This window comes from Mustelus asterias, chromosome 14 (genome assembly GCF_964213995.1).
Source record: "Mustelus asterias chromosome 14, sMusAst1.hap1.1, whole genome shotgun sequence".
Taxonomy (NCBI): Eukaryota; Metazoa; Chordata; class Chondrichthyes; order Carcharhiniformes; family Triakidae; genus Mustelus; species Mustelus asterias.
In genome coordinates this window covers 16550923-16570862 of record NC_135814.1, presented here as the reverse complement: position 1 = coordinate 16570862, position 19940 = coordinate 16550923, and the positions used below count along the sequence as shown (strand labels likewise).

At 43.3% G+C, this 19940-nt stretch overlaps 1 protein-coding gene across 2 annotated transcripts in view; it reads right to left on the bottom strand.

Annotated features, from left to right (window-relative positions):
* ralba (v-ral simian leukemia viral oncogene homolog Ba (ras related)) overlaps positions 1-19940 on the bottom strand; it is a 72256-nt gene that overhangs the window by 33045 nt on the left and 19271 nt on the right. The window contains exons 1-2 of one of the 2 annotated variants that reach the window (XM_078227921.1): positions 860-922; positions 287-321 (exon numbers count right to left, since the gene is read on the bottom strand). The exons of the other annotated variant lie outside the window; for it this stretch is intronic. The gene's annotated coding sequence lies outside the window, so the exon portion shown is untranslated. Of the gene's footprint in view, positions 1-286; positions 322-859; positions 923-19940 lie in introns of those variants that run through there. 2 annotated transcript variants of the gene reach the window in all.

The following is a 19940-nucleotide window of genomic DNA, read 5'->3' as shown; positions in this document are numbered from 1 at the left end:
CTCACTCCCTCATTTCCTCAGGACAATTTTATGTAGTCAAATATTTTGTTATAGAATAGAAACATGCTGGCATGTTATTCGTTCCAGTTAACTTGGGATTAACCATCCAAATGATGCAGTTCAGGAAACAGAAGGAATCAGCTTATCCTGGTAGCCATGCTTACTTGATCATGCAAGTATAGAAAAAAAAAATCAGATGAGTTATAATTCAGAAAAATATGAAGTTTTCAACATAAATTAAGAAAGTTGAATCGGGGCAGCAAATTCAACTTCTTCCAATATGTACCAGAGAACGGATATAGAATTTCCCATTTGATTCAGCTGTGAAAGTACAAAGAATAAAGAAGAAAATTACAGCCTGCACCGACCATGCTGCCCAACTGAACTAAAACCCCCTACCCTTCCGCGGACCATATCTCTCTATTCCCATCCTATTCATGTATTTGTCAAGATGCCCCTTATAAGTCATCATCATATCTGCTTCCACTACCTCCCCGGCAGCAAGTTCCAGGCACCCACCACCTGCTGTGTAAAAAACTATGGTTTTTCTTACGATTCAACGCACTCTTGGAATTACAATGGAAACAATCTAAAGATTGACTTTAAGGTTGTGCGTGTTCTGTTCGTTTATCAAACAGACACTAAAAACACTTCTATGCAAGCAAACTTTGAACTACAGCTTATTATACAATATGACATTTGCGTCTTTTGTTCTACAATTAATCAACACAAATTAGGTACAGTGACATATAGCACAAAATACAGAAATGTCAAGTTATTTAGAATAATTAATTGAAATGCTTATATTAATCACAATATAATTAAAATTCTTACTGCGAAAGTGAAGTCAATATTGTACCTTAGTGTCAACGTACACAAAATTGCTGGGAAGTAAACAGGGAGGCAGGGCTTAAATCAAGATCATTTCTGCGGGTAAAAATATCACGGATCACCTAGCCATAAAGAGTCTGATGTTGAAGTGTCAAGAAATGGTAAGTACATACTGGAAGAAATGACAAGTTAAATGCACCTTTGAAATTCAGTTTTTCCCCCCACTGCATTGTAAAACGGTGTTGTGATGTCTTTCACATGCGAGAAATGCTGGACCATAGATTTAAACAGCAAAGGAGTCTACACTGCTCTTCAGAAGAGCAATCTGGCTCATCCCACTCAACCCCACATCCTTATATTTTGTTTCTCCAAACAAGTATTGTTCCATTTCCCTTTTGAAGGATACCCATGAATCTACATTTACCACCCTATTCGACAGCACATTCTAAATTCTAACCACCTGCTTCATAAAGAGCTTTTCTTCCTCTGATTCTTCAGCCAATCGCAAATATTCTGGTTACCAGGTTAAAAAAAAAGGTAAAGTTGTCATGGTCCCAGATGACCATAGGCTAATGGTGATTTAACCTGAAGATCATCACCCCTCTGGTGAGGGGCAAGATTGAGAAGGCAGGGCCTTCACTTTTACTGAACCCACACTTTTACTGTTACTCTGCATCACAAACCAGCTGTCCAACCAACTGAGCTAAAATCAATCCCTTCAATTTCACCCATTGGCAAGTTTCTCCTTACTCAGTCAGAACTCACGATTTTAAACATCTTTATCAAATCTCCTCCACTTACTCAACTTTTCCAGTTTACCCACATACTGTAGGTCAGTGGTGGGCAACCTGCGACCCACATGCAGCCCATCAGGGTTCCGAGCACAGCCCAAGAGATGTTTTGTTCACTGTTTCTCCTAAAGAGTTGCCACATTCTAGCTTTAGCATTCTAATGTAGCTTTCTCCCCCACTGGTATAACTGAAGTGATATACATGCAATGCGAGGGCAAGAGAAGTGCATGTTGACCGCACATAACATTGACCAAGACCTGTGCGCTCCTCCTGCATCTAATCAAGTTTAAATACTTCTTGTTTTTAACCATTTGAAGTTGATAGCAGTTTTATTAATACATTAATGATTAAGCATTTTCTATAACTTAAGTATTCAGCATGTATTAAATCTATTCAAGGGCCATAGTTAGTGAACATGCCCATTTTCAATCTTGCAGCCCACGGAGATAAAGGAGGGCCACTCACATGGCTCACTCACTAGCCTAGGTTGCCTTTCACTGTAGGCCCATTGGAAGCATCTCCTCTGCACCCTTTCCAAAGCTATCACAACCTTTCAAAAGTCTAGTGCCCAGAATTGGACACAAAAAGTGCATGTGGGGCTGAACTAACGTTTTGTCTAGTTTTAACATATAACTAGAAGATTTTGTAATAGGATAGTTCCAAGTGAAAATTAATTGCCAGATTCATTTACTGACAAAAATCCACAGTATTGGGGCAGGGGGCGTCAGGACAATGCAAAGGAACTGAATGAAAAAGGGTTTTGGATTTTAAAAAATACTTTTCCACAACGGTCAACTGCCAAAGTCTGAGCAAAACCTATTTTGTATATTGAAAAAAAACTGAGGAACTCTAAATAAGATCTGAACAATTTCCAGCAGAGTCATAGAGGTTTACAGCATGGAAACAGGCCCTTCGGTCCAACTTGTCCATGCTGCCCTTGATTTTTTTTAAACACCTAAGCTAGTCCCAATTGCCCACATTTGGCCCATATCCCTCTATACCCAGCTTACCCATGTAACTGTCTAAATGCCTTTTAAAAGTATACCACCACTCAACTGGGTCCCAAGATGATCAGAAGGTTCATTGTCAAAGTAGAAGTGACATGAAGAGGCTGTTCTTCAGGCTCACTGAAATTAGCATGTCAGCTAAAGTGGCAACTTTACTGAATGCCTAAACATTTTTCAACCCTCGGTGACAGAAGTTTCAAATTATAACCAAATAATACAGCACAAATTTTATCGCTTCATTGGCCTTGAATTTAAATTTGAGTGATTCTTAAATTAGGAAAGTAATTTTAATGATAAGCATATTATATTGACACTTTCATAAGTGCCGCAGGGATCAGTGCTTGGTCCTCTGCTCCTTGTGATTTTTATTAATGACTTAGAGGAGGGGGCTGAAGGGTGGATCAGTAAATTTGCTGATGACACCAAGATTGGTGGAGTAGTGGATGAGATGGAGGGCTGTTGTAGGCTGCAAAGAGACATAGATAGGATGCAAAGCTGGGCTGAAAAATGGCAAATGGAGTTTAACCCTGATAAATGTGAGGTGATTCATTTTGGTAGGACTAATTTAAATGTGGATTACAGGGTCAAAGGTAGGGTTCTGAAGACTGTGGAGGAACAGAGATCTTGGGGTCCATATCCACAGATCTCTAAAGGTTGCCACTCAAGTGGATAGAGCTGTGAAGAAGGCCTATAGTGTGTTAGCTTTTATTAACAGGGGGTTGGAGTTTAAGAGCCGTGGGGTGCAACTGTACAGGACCTTGGTGAGACCACATTTGGAATATTGTGTGCAGTTCTGGTCACCTCACTATAAGAAGGATGTGGAAGCGCTGGAAAGAGTGCAGAGAAGATTTACCAGGATGCTGCCTGGTTTGGAGGGTAGGTCTTATGAAGAAAGGTTGAGGGAGCTAGGGCTGTTCTCTCTGGAGCGGAGGAGGCTGAGGGGAGACTTAATACAGGTTTATAAAATGATGAAGGGGATAGATAGAGTGAACGTTCAAAGACTATTTCCTCGGGTGGATGGAGCTATTACAAGGGGGCATAACTATAGGGTTCGTGGTGGGAGATACAGGACGGATATCAGAGGTAGGTTCTTTACGCAGAGAGTGGTTGGGGTGTGGAATGGACTGCCTGCAGCGATAGTGGAGTCAGACACTTTAGGAACATTTAAGCGGTTATTGGATAGGCACATGGAGCACACCAGGATGATAGGGAGTGGGATAGCTTGATCTTGGTTTCAGATAAAGCTCGGCACAACATCGTGGGGCGAAGGGCCTGTTCTGTGCTGTACTGTTCTATGTTCTATAATTAACAGGGTACAGAACTTCCATGCAGTAAAGAACATAGAAAATTACAGCACAGGAACAGGCCCTTCGAAAGCCTGCACCATGCTGCCTGACTGAACTAAAACCCCCTATCCTTCGGGGACCGTATCCCTCCATTTCCATCCTATTCATGTATGTGTCAAGACGCCCTTTAAAATCACTATCGTATCTGCTTCCACTACCTCCCCTGGCAGCGAATTCCAGGCACCCAACTCCCTCTGTGTAAAAATATTTGCCTCACACATCTCCTTTAAACCTTGCCCCTCGCACCTTAAACCTATGCCCCCTAATAATTGACTCCTCCACCCTGGGAATAAGCTTCTGACTATCCACTCTGTCCATGCCCCTCGTAATCTTGTAGACTTCTATCGGGTCGTCCCAGAACCTCCGCAGCAGTTCCAGTGAGAACGAACCAAGTTTCTCCAACCTCTCCTCATAGCTAATGCCCTCCATACCAGGCAACATCCTGGTAAATCTTTTCAGTACTCTCTCCAAAGCCTCCACATCCTTCTGATAGTGAGGCGACCAGAATTAAACACTACCTTCCAAGTGCGGCCTAACTAAGGTTCTATAAAGTTGCAACATGACTTGCCAATTTTTAAATTCAATGCCCCAGCCAATGAAGGTAAGCATGCCGTATGCCTCCTTGACTACCTACCTTCTTCACCTGCGTTGCCATTTTCAGTGACCTGTGTACCTGTACACCCAGATCTCTCTGCCTACTAATACTCTTAAGGATTTTATATTTCCCATCTGTATTAGACCTTCCAAAATGCATTACCTCACATTTGTCCAAATTAAACTCCAACCGATCTATATCCTGCTGTATCCTCGGATGGTTTTCATCGCTATCTGCAATTCCACCAATGTTTGTGTCGTCTGCAAACTAACTAATCAAACCAGTTACATTTTCCTCCAAATCATTTATATATATTACAAATAGCAAAGGTCTCAGCACTGATCCCCGGGGAAACGGAGTAATTCTATAGCATTATATCTGAAGTAGCAGGTTCAGTTTGCTATCGCTTCAACCCATCCCTAGGTAGGGCACTTGGGGGTTGTGACTGGGAATGAAGAGCACATGAAGCTCCGACAGTTAAAATATTCTATCGCCAGACAATCAAATAAGTCTAAAGTGTGCTGTGCTCAATATTAGAGTTTACAAGTTTTGATACAGCAGTCACGATATGCATTTCACAGCCATAAATTACTCTCCCAGGATAATGCTGTAGAAGCTACACAGGACAGGCTTAGGTTCAGCCATTTTCAATTATTTTATTAATAACCAGCTGGTTCAATGAGTCTCTCTTCATCGTAAGGTCAGAAGTTTCCTGATGACTGTACGACATTCAATACAATTTGCAACTGCTCACACAGAATATGCATCAAGACCTGGACAATATTCAGGCTTAGCCTGGCGAATGGCAAGTAATATTCCCCCCACACAAGTGCCAGGCAATGACTGTCTTTAACAAGAGAGAATCTAATTAATCATCCCTTGACATGCAATGGCATTGAACTCTAGGATTAGACATATTAAAAAGAGGCACTGGAGAACAAGGGGATCAATATCCTGGGGCTCACCACTGACCAGAAACTGAACACCAGTGATATAAATACTGTGGCTACAACAGCTGGCTCAGAGTTTGTGAATCCTGCAAGTAACACACCTCCAGATCCCCCAAAGCCTATCCACCACCATCTACAAAGCTTAACTCAGGAGTATAATGGAACACACTCCATTTGTCTGAATGAACGCAACTTCAATAACACTCAGGAAGCTCAACATCATCCAGCACAAAACAGCCCACTTGATCGTAATCATATCCACTACCTTAACCATTTACTCCCTCCTTCAGATTTGCAGTGTACTATCTACAAGAGGCACTGCTGCAACTCACCAAAGCTCCTTCAACAGCATTTGTTCTAAACCTGAGACCACCTAGAAGAACAAGGACAACAGATCCAAGCCACATATCACACTGACTTGGAACTATATCACCATTCCTTTACTGTCATGGGGGTCAAAGTCCTGTAACCCTTCCCAGCCTCACTGTGGGTGTACTTGCACCAGATGGACTGCAGCAGTTCAAGGCAGCAGCTTATCATGAGCAACAAAACGCTGGTCTTGTCAGCAAGGCCTACATCCATTGAATAGAGAAAAAAAGAACTTGCATTTATGTAGTACTTGAAATTTCATGATGCCTGAAGCACTTTACAGATAAATTACTTCTGAAGTATAATCCCTATTGGGCTGCAGGCAAATACAATGAGCGGGATTCTCCAGCAACGCTCGCTCCAAAACCAGAGAATCCCACCCTAGGTCAATGGGCCTTTGCGTGGGCCGCCCCACCGCCCACTACGATTCCCATGGTGGGCGGACAGGAGAATTCCCTCCCAATACCTCAGTTTCTGCAGACACAAGGCCTCACAAGCAGCAAATCAGATGGCCTGGTCAGTTAATCTGTATTGGTGGAGATGAATACAAGTTAGGAAAACCTCAATTCACCTTTTCTGGTAAGGATGTGGCATCTTATAGATTCACTTTAAAATAATACAAAAAAAGTGACAACTTGCACTTAAATAACACTTTTAAAATCTCATGAGCCTCACAGAAGCATCAGGTTAAGATTGACAATGAGCAAAGGGAGGTATTAGGAGGGGTGACCAGAAGTCCAAAGGAGGATGGTGTAACAAGGAATGGTGTTGGGGAGGCAGAGAAGATGAAATTTTAGAATCTAAAGTCAAAAGCCACTACTGTTCCCAGGAGCAGGCTGAGGGTAAGAGAGTGGGTTTTCTGACTGTAATTAATTATTTATTTTTTCAGTTAATTTTGGGTTTAAAATCGGAGGTTTTTTTCAAAACCGGGAGTCGGGCCAGGAGTGGCCTGGGGAAGTTTTTGGAGGGTTTAAAAAGGGCTTACCTTGGAGGTTCAGCTTCATTGTTCCTAGGAGCAGGCTGAGGGTAAGAGAGTGGGTTTTCTGACTGTAATTAATTATTTATTTTTTCAGTTAATTTTGGGTTTAAAATCGGAGGTTTTTTTCAAAACCGGAAGTCGGGCCAGGAGTGGCCTGGGGAAGTTTTTGGAGGGTTTAAAAGTGCACCAAAGTATACAGCGGGCAGCATCGTAGCGGGCAGCAGAGTGAGTGGGAAGTTGAGTGAGCTGTCAGGGCTTTGGCTCACAGGGCTTGGACGAGCAGGGGTGAGTTTTTGTTTCCTTACATTCTTATTAACTTTTCACTGTCTAGCTTGACATAAAGTGTCCAGTATGAGTGTGAATCCAGTGTGTTGTTCCCAGTGTAGGATGTGGGAGGTCCTGGAGGCATCTGGCCTCCCGGACATCCACATCTGTGAGGGGTGTGTCGAGCTGCGGTTCCTGAGGGACCGTGTTAGGGAGCTGGAACTACAGCTCGAGGATCTTAGGCTGATGAGGGAGAATGAGGAGGTGATAGACAAGAGCTATCAGGTGGTCACACCTGGGCCACGGGAGGAGACCAAGTGGGTGACGGCCAGGAAGGGTAAGGCTAGGGTGGTTGAGAGCACCCCGGTGGATTTGCCCCTGCACAACAAGTACTCCTGCTTGAGTACTGCTGGGGGGGACAGCCCGCCTGGGGGAAGCAGCAGTGGCCGTGTCTCCGCAGTGGAGTCCGGCCCTGTAACTCAGAGGGCTAAGGAAAAGAGGAGGAAGGCGGTATTAATCGGGGACTCGATGGTGAAGGGGACAGACAGGCGTTTCTGCGGAGGTAGGCGGGATTCTCGCATGGTGGTCTGCCTCCCTGGGGCCGGGATCCAGGATGTCGCTAGTCGCGTCCCGGAAATCCTGAGGTGGGAGGGAGAGGAGCCTGAGGTAGCGGTACATATTGGTACCACTGATGTGGGTAGGAAGGGAGAAGGGGTCATGAAAAGGGAGTACAGGGAATTAGGGAGACAGCTGAGAAAGAGGAAAGCAAAGGTAGTAATCTCAGGATTACTGCCTGTGCCACGGGAAGGTGAGGGCAGGAATGGAGTGAGGTGGAGGATGAATGTGTGGCTGAGGGACTGGTGCAGGGGGCAGGGATTCAGGTTCCTGGACCATTGGGACCTCTTTAGGGGCAGGGGTGATCTGTATACAAAAAACGGGTGGAACTTGAATCACACGGGGACCAATATCCTGGCCGGTAGGTTGGCTAAGGCTACTGGGGAGAATTTAAACTAGATAGGTTGGGGGGAGGGGAGCTAGAAGAGTTGACTAGGATCAAGGAACTAATTGATGGGGGGGGGAGGATGCAGGGGTAAGGGGAATTACAAAATTAATGGTAGAGGAGAGGGTGCAAGTGAATGAAGGCGGTAATTTAGATAAGGGAGTAGAGGGAGAGGGTGTTCGCGACTCATCAAAGCGGGTCCAGATAAAAGCTGGAATAAGGACACTTTGCCTGAATGCACGAAGCATTCGGAACAAGGTAAATGAGTTGATGGTGCAAATCAGCACAAGTGGGTACGATCTAGTGGCCATTACAGAAACGTGGCTGAAAGGTGACCAGGACTGGGATATGAATATCCAGGGGTATCAGGCGTTTAGGAAGAATAGACAGGAAGGAAAAGGTGGTGGGGTCGCGCTATTAATAAGAGATAATATCAGGGTAGTACTGAGGGATGACATAGGCTCTGAGGAACAAAACGTGGAATCATTATGGGTAGAGATGAGGAATAGTAGAGGGAGAAAGACACTAGTAGGTGTGGTATATAGGCCCCCAAATAATAATGTTGAGGTAGGGAGGGCTGTAAACAAGCAGATAAGGGATGCGTGTAAAAACGGAACGGCAATAATCATGGGGGACTTCAACATGCACATTGACTGGCAGACTCAAGTCGGTAAGGGTGGAATGGAGGAAGAGTTCTTAGAATGCTGTCGGGATAGTTTCCTTGAACAGCATGTTACGGAACCGACGAGGGAACGAGCTATTTTGGATCTGGTATTGTGTAACGAGGTAGGTAGAATTAAGGATCTTATTGTGAAGGACCCTCTTGAGTCTAGTGACCACAATATGGTCGAATTTCTGATTCAGATGGAAGAGGAGAAAGTTTGGTCCCAAACCAGTGTCCTCTGTTTGAACAGAGGGAAATATGATAGGATGAGGGATGAATTGGCTAAGGTAGACTGGGAGAGCAGGCTGGCAGGTAGGATAGCTGAGGAACAGTGGAGGATTTTTAAGGAGATCCTTTTCAGTTCTCAGCAATATATTCCAGCAAAAAACAAGGATTGTAAGAAAAGGGAGAACCAGCCGTGGATAACGAAGGAAATAAAGGAGAGTATTAAAATAAAAACAGCTGCGTACAGAGTGGCCAAAAATAGTGGAGAAACAAGTGATTGGGAAAAATTTAAGAAACAACAAAGAGAGACTAAGAAAGCGATAAAGAAAGGAAGGATAGACTATGAAGCTAGGCTAGCAATTAATATAAAAAATGATAGTAAAAGTTTTTATAAATATATAAAAAGGAATAGAGTGGCTAGAGTGAATGTTGGACCCTTGGAGGACGAGATGGGGGAGTTAATAGTGGGAAATGAGGATATGGCTGAGTCTTTAAATAAGTTTTTTGTGTCGGTCTTCACGGTGGAGGACACAAATAGTTTGCCAAATATTAACGATAGAGGGTTGGCAGCAGGAGAAATACTTAATACAATTAATGTTACCAGAGAGGCAGTGCTGGGTAGACTAATGGGACTGAAGGTGGACAAGTCCCCGGGTCCGGATGGAATGCATCCCAGGGTATTGAAAGAAATGTCAGAGGTAATAGTGGATGCGTTAGTGATTATTTATCAAAACTCGTTGCATTCTGGGGTAGTGCCAGTTGATTGGAAAACGGCTAATGTTACGCCGCTGTTTAAAAAAGGAAGGAGACAAAAGGCGGGTAACTATAGGCCGGTCAGCTTAACGTCTGTAGTAGGGAAAATGCTGGAATCCATTATTAAAGAGGAGATAGCAGGGCATCTGGATAGAAATGGTTCGATCAATCAGACGTAGCATGGATTCATGAGGGGAAAGTCGTGCTTGACGAACATGTTGGATTTTTATGAAGATGTGACAAGGGCGGTTGATGGAGGAGAACCGGTGTTTTTGGATTTCCAAAAGGCGTTTGATAAGGTGCCCCATAAAAGGCTGCTGAAGAAGATTAGGGCACACGGAGTTGGGGGTAGTGTGTTAAAGTGGATTGGGGACTGGCTATCTGACAGGAAGCAAAGAGTCGGAATAAATGGGTGCTTTTCCGGTTGGAGGAAGGTAACTAGTGGCGTGCCGCAGGGATCGGTACTCGGGCCGCAACTGTTTACCATTTATATAGATGATCTGGAGGAGGGGACGGAGTGTAGGGTAACGAAGTTTGCCGACGACACAAAGATAAGTGGAAAAGTGAATCGTGTGGAGGACGGAGAAGATCTGCAGAGAGATTTGGACAGGCTGAGTGAGTGGGCGAGGATATGGCAAATGGAGTATAACGTTGAGAAATGTGAGGTTATACACTTGAGGAAATAATAACAAATGGGATTACTATCTCAATGGAAACAAATTAAAACATGCTACCGTGCAAAGGGACCTGGGGGTCCTTGTGCATGAGACGCAAAAGCCCAGTCTGCAGGTACAACAGGTGATCAAGGCGGCAAATGGGATGTTGGCCTATATTGCGAGGGGGATAGAATATAAAAGCAGGGATGTCTTGATGCACCTGTACAGGGCATTGGTGAGGCCGCAGCTGGAATACTGTGTGCAGTATTGGTCCCCTTATATGAGGAAGGATATATTGGCATTGGAGGAGTGCAGAGAAGGTTCACCAGGTTGATACCGGAGATGAGGGGTTTGGATTATGAGGAGAGGCTGAGGAGATTGGGTTTGTACTCGTTGGAGTTTAGAAGGATGAGGGGGGATCTTATGGAGACTTATAAGATAATGCGGGGGCTGGATAGGGTGGAGGCGGAGAGATTCTTTCCACTTAGTAAGGAAGTTAAAACTAGAGGACACAGCCTCAAAATAAAGGGGGGTCGGTTTGGGACAGAGTTGAGGAGGAACTTCTTCTCCCAGAGGGTGGTGAATCTCTGGAATTCTCTGCCCACTGAGGTGGTGGAGGCTGCCTCGCTGAATATGTTTAAAGCGCGGATGGATGGATTCCTGATCGGTAAGGGAATTAAGGGTTATGGGGATCAGGCGGGTAAGTGGTACTGATCCACGTCAGATCAGCCATGATCTTATTGAATGGCGGGGCAGGCTCGAGGGGCTAGATGGCCTACTCCTGCTCCTATTTCTTATGTTCTTATGTTCTTACTGCCAGAGCAAAGCGATCCTAGAACATACAAGATGTGGGAATTGCACGTTTGCCTCTGGCTTTAACTTTTATAATGTAAAAACACCTCAGAGCGAAAGTAAAGCTGGTACTTCCAGTGCAATGCAGCAAAAATAAAATCAAATCAGCGCCAAAGATCATGGAATTTCAAGTGCAGATTATATTCAGCATACAGAATTTCAACAATCTTAATGTTTGCTTAAAAAGCATTGCACCAGAAGCAGGTCCACCTCCTCCACTCTTTAAAAACTGAACACGCTTCCAGATCAAATTAATTACTGGTGCATGTTTCTGCTATTATGCCCATTGGCAGGTCTTTGAAGGAGGTTCTTAAAATTAAGCAATTATGACACAGGCATCTTTTAAATTGACTAGATGTCAGGTGTAGCTCAGTTGGCATCTCTTTCACTTCTGAAGTAGAAGGTTCCACTTCAACACAAAACGTCTTGCAACGTCTGGTGTACAAAAAATTAAATGGTAAATTGATTTGTAGTGACATCCTGAAGATGTGAAAAATTTGTTTTAATGAAAAGTTGTCACCTCTGGTGTTGACTTTTCAAATACTCTCCTGAGCAGCCTCCCTTTCTCCGAAATATCCAAACCTCAGCTCTCCATATTGTATCCCTCCAACTTCTGCTCACCCAACATTCCAGTTTATTGAATTGGCTTCCAGTTCTACAACACCTCAAAGTTACAATTCTCTGCTTTAGTCTTCTCATAGCCACACACAGCTTCATACACGCACAACCCCACCCAAACTTTTCTAGAATCTCCTATTCAAGCCCCCTCTGACTGTGGCCTTATGGTCCTCCCCCTTCAACTCATCACTGGGAAAGATTTGTGAACTGGCAATATTTTTTTTAATTCATTCATGGGATATGGGCGTCACTGGCCAGCATTTATTGCCAATCCTTCGTTGCCCTTAGAGAGCAATTCAGAGGCAGCCACGTTTCTGTGGCTTTGGAATCACATGTAGGTCAGACCAGGTAAGGATGGCAGATTTCCTTCCCTAAAGGACATCACTGAACCAAATGGGTTTTACCGACAATCGACAATGGTTTTATGGTCATCAGTAGATTCTTAATTCCAGGTTTTTATTTGAATTCAAATTCTACCATCTGCCGTGGTGGGATTTGAACCCAGGCCCCAGAACATTAGCTGAGTTTCTGGATTAATAGTCTCGCGATAATAGCACGAGGCCATCTCCTCCCTATTCAAAATCAAAACATGATACAATCATCTGACCTATTGCACCTGTGCTGGCAATTACCTTCAAAGTGCAGTCCGCTGTTTTTAGTGCAAGAACACGGCAACTAATTAATGCACAGCAAGATCTAACAACAGCAATGAAATTTGGACATGCACACATTGCAAGAGGCAAATTAATCAAAATACATAAAAGTACTAATCCATCTCACAGCAAAGTTCCTGACACCCAATTAGTTGAGAAAAATTGTAAATCAGTTCTCAATCACAGAATAACTGCCAACATAGTTTCCATCTCCCCGGTAGGTCTCAGTAAAGTCGGGGTGGGTGGGATGAGTTATGGAAAAGTAAGGCCAGTTTTAATCTCCATTTAGAAAATAGGCATAATGCAGGTTTTAAAATGTCAGTACTGAAAGGCCATAGGAATGAAGATAATGCAAGGGAAATTTCAAGTCGTGCATAAACACGTATTTTAGTTCCATAACCTCATCACAAAGAGATACTACTGAAACTTTAATCACTTCATACCAAATGTTTCAACATTAGTGTGAGCCAAAAATTTAATGACCTGTTCAAGGAGACTGGAATTTCCCTGTGCCTATTGGCAGTTTTTTAAAAACGTAATGACATTCTATTTATAGAGTGCCTTTCATATCCTCAGGTGTACTGAAGTGCTTCGTCTCCAATGAATTACTTCTGAAGTGTAATCACTGTAATACAGGCAAATGCAACAGCGAAGCTGAGCAAGATAAGTTACTAAATCTTCTGGGGTTTTGCATTTCCAGGATATGGGTAAAGCCACATTTATTGCCTGACCCGAGAAGCTGGGCAGTGAGTTCTCACCTTGAACCACTGCGGCTTTGGTGATGCTGCTTACACAATGTAGCAACCTCCTCCAGCCCTCCAACATATCAGCACGCCCCCAATTCTGACTGCTTGAACAACCTTGATTTTAATTGCTCTGCCACAGGCAACCATGCCTTCAGCAGCCAATGCCCTGAAGTTGTTTCCATACCTTTCTTTCCTCCCTTTATATGCTTAAATCCTACCTCTTACCAAGTTTTCGATCTTCGTCCCCAATACCTCCTCAGATGGAGCTCAGTTTTAAATGTTGTTTGATAATGTTCCTGTGAAACACTTTCAGACATACTACTACGTTAAAGATTCAATACCTAACAAAAACTTGTATTTGTAACAAATCCCAGAATATTTAATAATGAAATGACAACATATACCCATTTCAAGCTGGTGTGAGACTTTAATGTGATAAGCATTTACAACATTACTGTCCATCATTCTCATGGCAGGGTTTGTTGTAGGAATGAGTTCATGTCTAACCAATCATGGTGAATTATTATAATACTTCCTGTGGTTGGCACAACCCTGAACCATAGTGTCTTGTTGGCAGAGGGGTTATAAATTAAATGATAGATCAAGCAAGCCACTTGTCCTAGATGGTGTCAGAATTTGAATAGTTGTACTTAGCAATATGGGATGCAAATATTCCATCTGTCTCCCTTTCTGCTCCTACCAGATCTGCTATTATGGTATGTCACATTCCTGTAATTGAGTTTTTGTATTACAGAGTTAATGCAGCAAAAGAACTATCGGATTCAGAGGTTTGTCATGCTACTGTCACGAGACTATGGCTTGGCGTTTCCAACGAGTTGCATTGAGGAATCAGGTCAGAATATCCCATACTGTTAGAGAGAAAGACACGGATGACTAATCTCTGGGCCACTACCAGCTTTAGCAATTACTTGAACTGGTTAGATAAACTCAAAGAATAGTGCCAAATTAAAATCTAGGTGCTATTCTTTGAGCTTATCTAATCAGTTCAAGTAATTGCTAAAACTGGAAGTGGCCCAGAGATTAGACATCCATCTCTCTCTCGCTCTATCAGTATGGAATATTCTGACCTGATTTTTCAATGCAGCAGATTCGCAGGGCTGGCACAGTGGTTAGCACTGCTGCCTCTAAGCTCCAGGGACCCAGGTTTGATTGCGGCCTTTGATGATTGTGTGGGGTTTGCATGTTCACCCACAGTACAAACATGGAGGTTAGGTGGATTTGCCATGGTAAATACGCGGGTTACAGGGATTGGGCAGGGGGGGGCATGCTGGGTAAGATACTCTTTCGTAGAGTCATAGCAGATTCGATGGGCTAATTGATCTCCTTCTGCACTGTAGGGATTCTATGGCTTACTCTTCAGGATCTGTGGGCTTCGCCTTCAACATAAAAGCAACATTTTAAATTAAACTATTTATAGCAGCCTAAGGGATTTGAAATAAGACAAAGCATGAGCAGAAAGTGGTAGAATGCTTCGATCAGAAACAGAAAGTGTACGAAACGAAACAGGTTTTAAGCAACTGCAGAGGCAGGAGAGTAAAGGAAGGATCTGTGAAAAGGCGAAAAGCAGAAGAAATTAAATGACAAGGCAAAGGAGATGGTAATGAGACAAGTCAAAAGGGACAAAAGATGGATCTAGAGGAAGTGTAACTGGCAATGACATTCACTATCAACAGCTGCGGTGTTAAAATAAATGGGAGCAATGGTTGTTAACTGAAATTGCTGAACTCTGTCAAAGCTGAAAGGTTGCAAAGTGCCAAATTAAAAATGAGGTGCAATTCTTTGAGTTTCTCTTAAGCTTCATTGGAAGAGGAGGAGGCCAGTGTGGGCGTGCAGCAAGAAATCAAAACCACAGCTCCTCCATGATCCTAAATGAATATTTCTCATCAGTATTTACTATTGAGAATAGCATGGATGTTAGGGAACTTGGGGAAATAAATAGTGATGTCTTGAGGAACGTACATATTACAGAAGTGGTGGTGCTGGAAGTCTTAAAGCACATCAAGGTAAATAAATCTCTGGGACCTGATGAAATGTATCCCAGGACATTGTGGGAGGTTAGGGAGGAAATTTCAGGTCCCCTAGCAGAGATGTTTGTATCATCGATAGTCACAGGTGAGGTGCCTGAAGATTGGAGGGCGGCAAATGTTGTGCCTTTGTTTAAAACGGGCTGCAGGGAAAAGCCTACAGGCCAGTTAGCCTCACATCTGTGGTGGGCAAGTTGTTGGAAGGTTTTTGAGACACAGGATCTACAGGCATTTAGAGACCCAAGGACTAATTAGGGACAGTCAGCATGGCTTTGTGAGGGTCTCATAAATTTGAGTGTGTTTTTTGAAGAGGTAACCAAGGAGGTAAATGAGGACAGTGCAGTTGATGTTGTCTACATTGACTTTAGCAAGGCCTTTGACAAGGTACCGCATGGTAGGTTGTTGCACAAGGTTAAATCTCACGAGATCCAGAGTGAGGTAGCTAAATGAATACCCGATGACAGAAGTCAGAGGATGGTTGTAGAGGGTTGTTTTTCAAACTGGAGGCCTGTGACCAGCGGTGTGCCTCAGGGATCGGTGCTGGGTCCACTGTTATTTGTCATTTATATTAATGATTTGGATGAGAATATAGGAAGCATGGTTAGTAAGTTTGCAGATGACACCAAGATTGGTGACATAGTGGACAGTGAAGGTGGTTATCTCGGATTGCAATGGGATCTTGATCAATTGGGCCAGTGGGCTGACGAATGGCAGATGGAGTTTAATTTAGATAAATGAGAGGTGATGCATTTTGGTAGATCGAACCAGAGTAGGGCTTACTCAGTTAACGGTAGCGCACTGGGGAGAGTTACAGAAAAAGAGATCTAGGGATACAGGTTCATGGCTCCTTGAAAGTGGAGGCACAGGTGGACAGAGTGCTTGGTTTCATTGGTCAGAACATTGAATAGAGGAGTTGGGACGTCTTGTTGAAGTTGTCCAAGACATTGGTAAGCCCACACTTGGAATACTGTGTGCAATTCTGGTCACCCTATTGTAGAAAGGATATTATTAAACTAGAAAGTATGCAGAAAAGATTTACTAGGATGCTACCAGGACTTGATGGTTTGAGTTATAAGGGGAGGCTGGATAGACTGGCATTTTTCTCTCTGGAGTGTAAGAGGCTAGAGGTTTATAAAATAATGAGGGGCATAGATCAGTTAGTCAAATCTTTTCCCAAAGGTAGGGGAGTCCAAACCTAGAGGGCATAGGTTTACGGTGAGAGGGGAGAGATACAAAAGGGTCCAGAGGGCAATTTTTTCCACAGAGGGTGGTGAGTGTCTGGAACAAGCCGCCAGAGGTAGTAGTAGAGGCGCGTACAATTTTGTCTTTTAAAAAGCATTTAGACAATTACATGGGTAAGATGGGTATAGAGGGATATGAGCCAAATGCAGGCATTGGGACTAGCTTCAGGGTTTTAAAACAAAAGGGGCAGCCTGGCCAAGTTGGGCCGAACAGCCTGTTTCCATGCTGTAAACCTCTGACAGTCAACCAGAAGCGCAGTCAGGCTTGTCCTACAAAGTTATCACTCAGAGTTAATTGTCCATTGCATGGGGCACCAAATTGTTAGCAGTGTATACAGTATTATTCACCATTGTTCCTAGAAAACACATCTCCAAACTCCATGGCCTGGGGCTCGGCTCCTTCTGCAACTGGATCCTAGATTTCCTAACCCACAGACCGCAATCAACATGGATAGGCAACAACACCACCTCCACGATCATCCTCAACACCCCTGTCCTCAGCCCCTTACTATACTCCTAATACACCTATGGCCAAATTCCACCCAACTCTATTTTCAAGTTTGATGACACCACCGTAGTGGATCAGATCTCAAACAATGATGAGACAGAGTACAGGAAAGAGAGATAGAGAATCTGGTGAAATGGTGCAACAATAACCTCTCCCTCTGTCAACAAAACGAAGGAGGTGGACATGCCTCTGTCTACATCAATGGGGACGAAGTAGAAATGGTCGAAAGCTTCTAGATGTCCAGATCATCAACAACTTGTCCTTGCCTCTCCATGCTGACGCTATAGTTAAGAAAGTCCATCAACTCCTCTACTTTCTCAGGTGCCTAAGGAAATTTGGCATGGCCAATACAGCTCACACCAACCTTTACAGATGCACCATAGAAAGCATTTGTTCTGGTTGTTTCACAGCTTGGTCAGGCTCCTGCTCTGTCCAAGACCGCAAGAAACAAGAAAGGGTCGTGAACAATGCAAACCAATCTCCCATCCATCGACTCTGTCTATACTTCCTGCTGCCTCGAAAAAGCAGCCAGCATAATCAAGGACCCAACATACACCAGACATATACTTCCACCTTGTTCCGTCGGGAAAAAGATAAAAGTCTGAGGTCACACACCAACCGACTCAAGAACAGTTTCTACCCTGCTGCCATCAGACTTTTGAATGTACCTACCTCTCTCTAAGTTGATCTTTTTCTACATCCTTATTATGACTGTAACACTACATTCTGCACTCTCCTTTCCTTCATTATGTACAGTATGCTTTGTCTGTATAGCACGCAAGAAACAATTTTCACTGTATACTAATACATGTGACAATAATAAATCAAATCAATATAATAAATTGAAATAAATAGATTGCAGTTTTACCCAAGAGCACTGTTTGGGGCCTTGGGTGACAGGTACAGAGGAAGTAAAAGGGGTAAGAAGTGCATCGCCTGAGAGCTTGGATGCAATGAAACCTTGGAAAAGAGGTTAGCGATGATTGAAGAATGGACCTCAAAAGGTACATATAGGAAGGTCAAGATGTCCGAAAGTATAGTCATTGTAGTAATGAAGTATAGTCATTGTAGTAATGTAGGAAACATGACAGCAATTTGTGCACAGCAAGCTCTCACAAACAGCAATATAATAATAATCAGATATTCTGCATTTTTTTGAGATGTTGATGGGGGATAAACATTGGCCAAGACACCAAGGCGACATCCCCTGCTCTACTGCGTAGTGCCATGGAATCTTATGTTAACCTGCTCTCTCCTGTGGACATCTCAACCAAAATATCGCATCTCAGACACAACTGCACTGTAACAGCCTAAACTTTGTGCTCAAATCTCCAAAATGGGACTTGAATTCTCAATTCTCTGAATCAAACAAGAATGGCACCCAGTCAACTATTGCTGACCCTCAATCTAACACAATTTATAGCACAATTTCACTCAAAGACTTTGAAGATAAATACTTGGTGCCAACATATTTGGGTATAAAAGTGAGCTCAATGCAGCTGAGGGGCTCCAATTGACACAAAAATACTAGACAAACAGGCTCTTAAGTAAAGCAAATATTCAAAAAACGTCAAATATTTACACTACAAATTGGCCTCGGAACATACCTTGCAGGATACACAAGTCATATAGTACCGACTTGCCACAAAAGCTGCTGTTAAAGCGTCTTCATTTGCAATCAATTCTTACTTAGAGTTAACTGCGGCATACCAGGGATCCGCAGGAGCAAATTTACCGAGTGAAACCTATTAGAATGACAGTTCTATTGCAGCATTATAAATATTTTCCTTAGAATTTATAATGTAAATTTACTTTAGTGTAAATGTGAACAAATAGCTTGTCAGCTATGGATGCTGTAACATTGAAAATGCACTAATTAGTACTGCAGTGAATTTCGGGCAAAGAATATTAATTTCCTGCAACAAACCTTAAACTTACCCCATCTTTAGATCAAATAGTCACAAGATCCTCTGTTCCTGATATACGTGCAGTTTCAGCCGCACCCGCTAAACTAAAAACTTTATCAGAACGGAAGTCCAGGTTTAATCTAAATATGAAAAATCCTTTGTATGCTGCACTATATGGGGCAACTGATGGAAATTTGCCAAGTACAACAAAAACCCGATCATTTACTGTGTAATTTTGTGAACAGCTGTTTCCACCACCTTGGCCACAGCAGATTCAAAATGATACAGCACTCCTACTTATAATACTTTCAATGTAAAGAAACTGCGCAGGGAGAGTTTTACAACCACTTATACACTTCCCAATTGCAGTCATGTAATGTAGAAAACACAGCAACCCAATTTATAGAATCATAGAATCCTACAGTGCAGAAGAGGCCATTCGGCCCATCGAGTCTGCTCCGACCAAAGTCCCACCAAGGCCCTATCCCCATGCATTTACCCTAGTTAGTCCCCCTGACACTAAGGAGTAATTTAGCATGGCCAATCTACCCAACCTGCACATCTTTGGAATGTGGAAGGAAACCGGAGCACCCAGAGAAAACCCACGCAGACAGTGACCCAAGCCAGGAATCGAACCCGGGTCCCTAGCGCTGTGAGGCAGCAATGTTAACCACTGTGCCACCCCATTTGTTCACAGCAAGGTCCCATAAACACCAATGGTAACAACCAGGTTGTTTTGTTTAGTGATGTTGATTTATCCCTCAATGTTGGTCAGGAGACACTGAAAAAAAAATCAGGCGGCCATTTGGCCCTTCAAGCCTACCCAGTCATTCAACATGCCCATGGCTGACAATCTCTCTCAACACCATACTCCAGCACTCCTCCCATACCCCCAGACACCTTTCGAGCCTAGAAATCTACTTCCTTCTTAAATATATTC